At 34.5% G+C, this 5,806-nt stretch overlaps 1 long non-coding RNA gene across 2 annotated transcripts in view; it reads right to left on the bottom strand.

Annotated features, from left to right (window-relative positions):
• Positions 1 to 540: 540 nt before the first annotated feature.
• The window catches only part of LOC111085991, a 275,417-nt gene continuing 270,151 nt past the window's right edge, over positions 541 to 5,806 (bottom strand). For both annotated transcript variants that reach the window (XR_002610765.1, XR_002610766.1), the window contains exon 3: positions 541 to 997. This is a non-coding gene — a long non-coding RNA (uncharacterized LOC111085991). The remainder of the gene's footprint in view (positions 998 to 5,806) is intronic.

The raw sequence follows: 5,806 nt of genomic DNA, 5'->3' as shown, positions 1-5,806 counted from the left end.
CCTGTTAATCTAGAGAAGAGCAAGAAACTGTGCTTCCAGAATATCAACTAACATATACCTGTTAATCTAGAGAAGAGCAAGAAACTGTGCTTCCACAATATCAACTAACATATACCTGTTAATCTAGAGAAGAGCAAGAAACTGTGCTTCCACAATATCAACTAACATATACCTGTTAATCTAGAGAAGAGCAAGAAACTGTGCTTCCACAATATCAACTAACATATACCTGTTAATCTAGAGAAGAGCAAGGAACTGTGCTTCTGCAGTATCAAGTATCATATACCTGTTAATCTAGAGAAACGTACAGAAACACTACAGACAGGCTACATAGGATGTAAACCAAAGTTCAATAAGACATAAAGTGCATATACCCAAATCTTCAACATTTACACCCCATTCAAACCACATAAATTAACCAAAATTATTGAAAACAAGAGGGTTTGTTTGTTTGTACTTAAGCACAAAGCTACACAATAGGCTATCTGTGCACTGCCCACCACGGGTATCGAAACCGGGATTCTAGCGTTGTAAGCGAAAATATTTACTTTACCGCTGAGCTACTTCACAATAATAATAATAATAATAACAAAGGCACTGGGGGGGGGCACTACTAAGTCGGATACCACAATTATCTCTTTTAAAACAACAATACAAATATCTAAATGTGAAAAAACATAGTTTACAATAATGTTCTTTCAAGCAGCTAGTCTTATAACAGTCTTTTTAAAGACAGTGATCAAACATTTAATGGATTCTTCTTTCAAGTGACTAGCCTTATAATAACATTTCTAAGAATAATCAAACATTTAGTAAATTCTTCTTTCAAGCGGTTAACAGGAACTCCATGTAGCGTCGTATACAGTCGTTGCTCTAGTCTTCACAAGTGTTTTTTAATTCTGCGTTAATTCCTAGCTCACTTGCGAAGGCTGCTCTACCTCGACGAAAGGAATGGCCAGAGAAGAACAAAGGGCTCAGACATGCTTGTCAACATTTCCTGAGAAAAATCAAAAAACAAGATGTGAGTTGGTCACGTTAAAACCCAAATACCAGAGCATGATAAAGGCTGATATTGACATACTTGGGGGAGGAAGTAAAGGATGAACTAATAAATTGTGTATGCAGGCTAAAATGAGGATTATATACATATATATACTTGTAACAGTTCTGTTCCTGAAAGGAAGTGGGGAATAATTCTCTTGCATTGTTAGGTAGAAAAGAAAAGTACATAGTCCAATCCATTTAATGATAATGTAAGCGTTTTATTTCTTCAAATAACAGTTTTACAACTAAGGTTCGCTGATCGGGCTATGTCCATAGCAGACGGTAAAATAACAATTTCACTTACTTTCTAGCTTGTCTAGTATATAGCATTTAATCATATTTCTTCGATCAAACATGAGCTCAAAGTTCACAAATCTAAGCTCATTAAGTAGCTGAAACTCATTAATTCAATAACCCATCGCACAAAATTACTAGTTAACTGTATCCTACTTCGCATTTCAAACAGTTCAAATCGTTTCCAAAACCTTGAAGGTCTCTACTACTAAGTCTGTTTGTTTGTAATTAAGCACAAAGCTACACAATGGGCTATCTGTGCTCTGCCCACCACGGGTATCGAAACCGGGATTCTAGCGTTGTAAGCGAAAATATTTACTTTACCGCTGAGCTACTTCACAATAATAATAATAACAAAGGCACTGGGGGGGGGGGCACTACTAAGTCGGATACCACAATTATCTCCTTTAAAACAACAATACAAATATCTAAATGTGAAAAAAACATAGTTTACAATAATGTTTTAACAGTCTTTGTGTTAAAAACAAGCTCCATAAGTCTTTATCTAAAATAATGTTAGCGTTCTAACATTTGACTTGAAATTCAAATTCTTGTGTGTACAATCCAGTACTGAGGACACAACACAAGATTGAAAACAATAGAATAGACTTACCTGTTGTTGAGTCTCGATAATGAGGTGCGATCCCATTAACTTACCTATTGGACGTTTCCACTTGCACGCTCACATCTAAGTAAACAATATCCTATAACTTGTGAATAGTCTTAAAAATATGATTTAGAAATTTCAAAATTTATTTTTCTGTCACATTCTGTAATTACCCTATTGATTAATAGTGTAGAAAACCAGACATGCCCTTAGCAATATTTATATTCTGCTTATACTTATATATTTCTCATCTCGCACGAATTTCTAGAGGCTAAGCATAGGTTCAGCACATTAATGCTTCAGTTAACCCTTCCGTGATTTGCCCGTGATAACTCCATGTTTCAAAAAATATTTACCCTTGTTAATTCGTGCAAACCATTTTTTGATGTATTTTTAATTATTGCCCTAATACATCATGTTATCATGTATTACGATAAGCTATTAAAAAACGAAATAGAGAAAAAAAAACTGACAAGGAAGGGGTTAAAAGCTTTGAAAATGCGCTATAGTACCGCGTATACATCTTATTTGTAATTGGGTATTGAATAACTAACAAATTGAATGTTTTTTTAAAACTATCCATTTCGTAAAAGAAGTATTGCTTTCAGTTATTGATCTTCAAATTAATAATACTGAATGGTTTTCTAACTAGTAAATCAAACAACAATAATATTTGTGTATACATATGTTTAATTATTATCCAGCTTATTTGGTATTTCTTTCCTCATTTACGAATGAGGGACTTCAATAATTACTATTTTAACAATCTAAGATTCATTTAAAGTATTTAGGCGTTAGATTTCCACTGAAACTCACTTGAAGTTCATAATGCGTATATAAAAGAAAATTACAAACTTTATCGTATTGTGATGAGAATATGAAAAAAACAAAACCAGTTTAACTTCGATTTGTTCAATGGTTTACTGTTTTACAAAACACAGATAAATTATAATATTCTCCTTACTGTTATTAAAGAATTACCATACAACCGGGAATAATTCAGAATAAGTAGAGTTATAAGAATACGTAGCACGTGAATGAATATTTCTTTCCTTTCCTTAGATGGCTCTTTGTTTCGTGGGTTTGTTTGTTTTGGATTTTGTGCAAAACTACACAGGACCTATCTGCGCTAACCATTTCTAATTTTGAACTGATAGAATAGAGATAAAGCAGGTAGACAATATCACTTACCGCCATCTCTTGGGTTTTGACAATTTCTCTTATAACACACCCATGGCCAAAAAAAAGACTGAACGCAATTTTAAAGCACCAGGAGGTGAACATTGTATTCTCACATAGCAGTCCATTCGCTAATCACAAAGGCACGTGGGGCCACGATATAACCTGGACAATAGCAACTCTAAGACATACCCTTCATCTCCTTGCATAGTCAGAACAGTAACAAGTGTGAGACATGAAATGGTTTCCGACCTTCTCAGTTCCTTCTCCTGGATTAAGAGTGATATAGTTACGTAAGCATATTTGTAGAAAACGCTTTGCTCATACACGCTTACACACACAATATACATCAACTAACGAACTCACGGATTCTCTAACCAACTAAGATTCTTGAAGTCTAATTTTGAGGCTGTCATTTCATTTACCGATCGCCCCCTCCCCCAGTGGACAACGGTATGCCTGCTGACTTACAACGCTAGAAACCAGTTTTCGATACCCTTGGTGGGCAGAGCACAGATAGCCCATTGTATAGTTTGTGCTTAACTACAAACAAACAAACATTTACCTATCTCACGCATTTCTTAGTGCCCATTGACACATCATGGTGATTAGACGTGACACGCTAACCACAACATGAGAAGTGTCTATGATAAATAAAAAAGTTGCGTCTTTAACAGTCTCTGTACAATATTTATTGTTATGGCGTTGGATTTAAATACAGCATACATTTTGTTGCACGAAACTCATAAACATTACAGTGGTGTGAAAATGCCAAGTAGTATTAAACGTCGGACGCAATCAAAGACAGATGAGATAAAATTATGCCAAATAGTGTTAACGTAAACAAGAACAGGTAACGTAAAACGATGCCAAGTGGCGTTGGACGCAATCAGAAACGGGTATGTTAAGATGATGTCAAGTGGTGATAGACGCAATCATAAGCAGGTAAGATAAAATTATGCCAAATAGTGTTAACGTAAACAAGAACAGGTAACATAAAACGATGGCAAGTGGCGTTGGACGCAATTAGAAACGGGTACGATAAGATGATGTCAAGTGGTGATAGACGCAATCATAAGCAGGTGAGATAAAACAATTCCAGGTGGTGTTGGACGCAATCAGAAGTGGTTAAGATAAAATAATATTTTATTACAATTTAAGGCTTTTACCTAAGTAAGATTTGTTTTAGAACATGTACGACGTTTCGATCACTGGTGCGATCATTCTCAAGTACACAAGTTTTAAAAACAAATCTTACTTACCTGTAATAAAATATATTTAACCAGTAAGTAAACTCAAAACGAAACTAAGATAAAATAATGTAACAATCATAAGCAGGTAAGATAAAATGATGCCAAATAGTGTTAACGTAAACAGGAACAGGTAACATAAAACGATGCCAAGTAGTATTAAACGTCAGACGCAATCAAAGACAGATGAGATAAAATTATGCCAAATAGTGTTAACGTAAACACGAACAGGTAACATAAAACGATGCCAAGTAGTATTAAACGTCGGACGCAATCAGAGACAGGTAAGATAAAATTATGCCAAATAGTGTTAACGTAAACAGGAACAGGTAACATAAAACGCGATGCCAAGTGGCGTTGGACGCAATCAGAAACGGGTACGATAAGATGAAGTCAAGTGGTGACAGACGTTAACGTAAACAGGAACAGGTAACATAAAACTGACAAACATCGGCTGTGTTAGAATCTAATGGATTAATCTTCTTTCAAACTAATCTATGATTACTGATGTTTTGACGGAATACTGACAAACATTGGTTATGCTAGAACCTAGTGGATTAACCTTCTTAGAATTAAGTAAGATTTAGAGCATTCTAGACAATTTTACATGTGTTAGATTCTTGTGGATTATCCCTCTTACAATTAGGTGAGGTTTTAGAGTATTCTAGACAATTTTACATGTGTTAGATTCTTGTGGATTATCCCTCTTACAATTAGGTGAGGTTTTAGAGTATTCTAGACAATTTTACATGTGTTAGATTCTTGTGGATTGACCTTCTTACAATTAGATGAGGTTTTAGAGTATTCTAGATTATTTTACATGTCCAGAAGTAGATTCCTAGTTAATTAATTGTTCTTGTTACTGCTGAAGCTGCATCACGGTGCTATTAGATCGAAAGTGGGTGTATTGTTGCCCAAGAATCTGCTAAATAATCAGCAATCAATAAAAGATTTTAGTAGGCTTGTAATGTAATCGTGTATTATTTCATAACTAAGTCTAGTCAGGAATTTTCAGGTTATTCTTACATGTAAAAACAGCTTATTTTTGTATGTCATACTTTTCGCTGTCAATATCAGCTGAATTAGCGCATAAACAAGATAAACGTAGAATAGCAGTAGAAATAATGGATTTCTTTAAAGGATAAAAACATTAAAGATTTTGATTCGAGTTGTTTTATTTAAGTAGCTTTTAAATATTCGTGTCACGTGGAGCTGAAAGTAATCATAAACAGATAAGATAAAATGATACTAAGTAGTGTCAGACGCAATCAAAGGCAAGAAAGATAAAATGATGCCAAGTAGTATTAAACATCGGACGCAATCAGAGACAGGTAAGATAAAATGATGCCAAATAGTGTTAACGTAAACAGGAACAGGTAAGATAAAATGATGCCAAATAGTTATTCCCTCAAAACGTCAGTAACCATATATT

Source organism: Limulus polyphemus, unplaced genomic scaffold (genome assembly GCF_000517525.1).
Source record: "Limulus polyphemus unplaced genomic scaffold, Limulus_polyphemus-2.1.2 Scaffold769, whole genome shotgun sequence".
Classification (NCBI taxonomy): domain Eukaryota; kingdom Metazoa; phylum Arthropoda; class Merostomata; order Xiphosura; family Limulidae; genus Limulus; species Limulus polyphemus.
The sequence above is the reverse complement of the archived record's forward strand: the minus strand, read 5'-3'. Positions and strand labels throughout refer to the sequence as shown.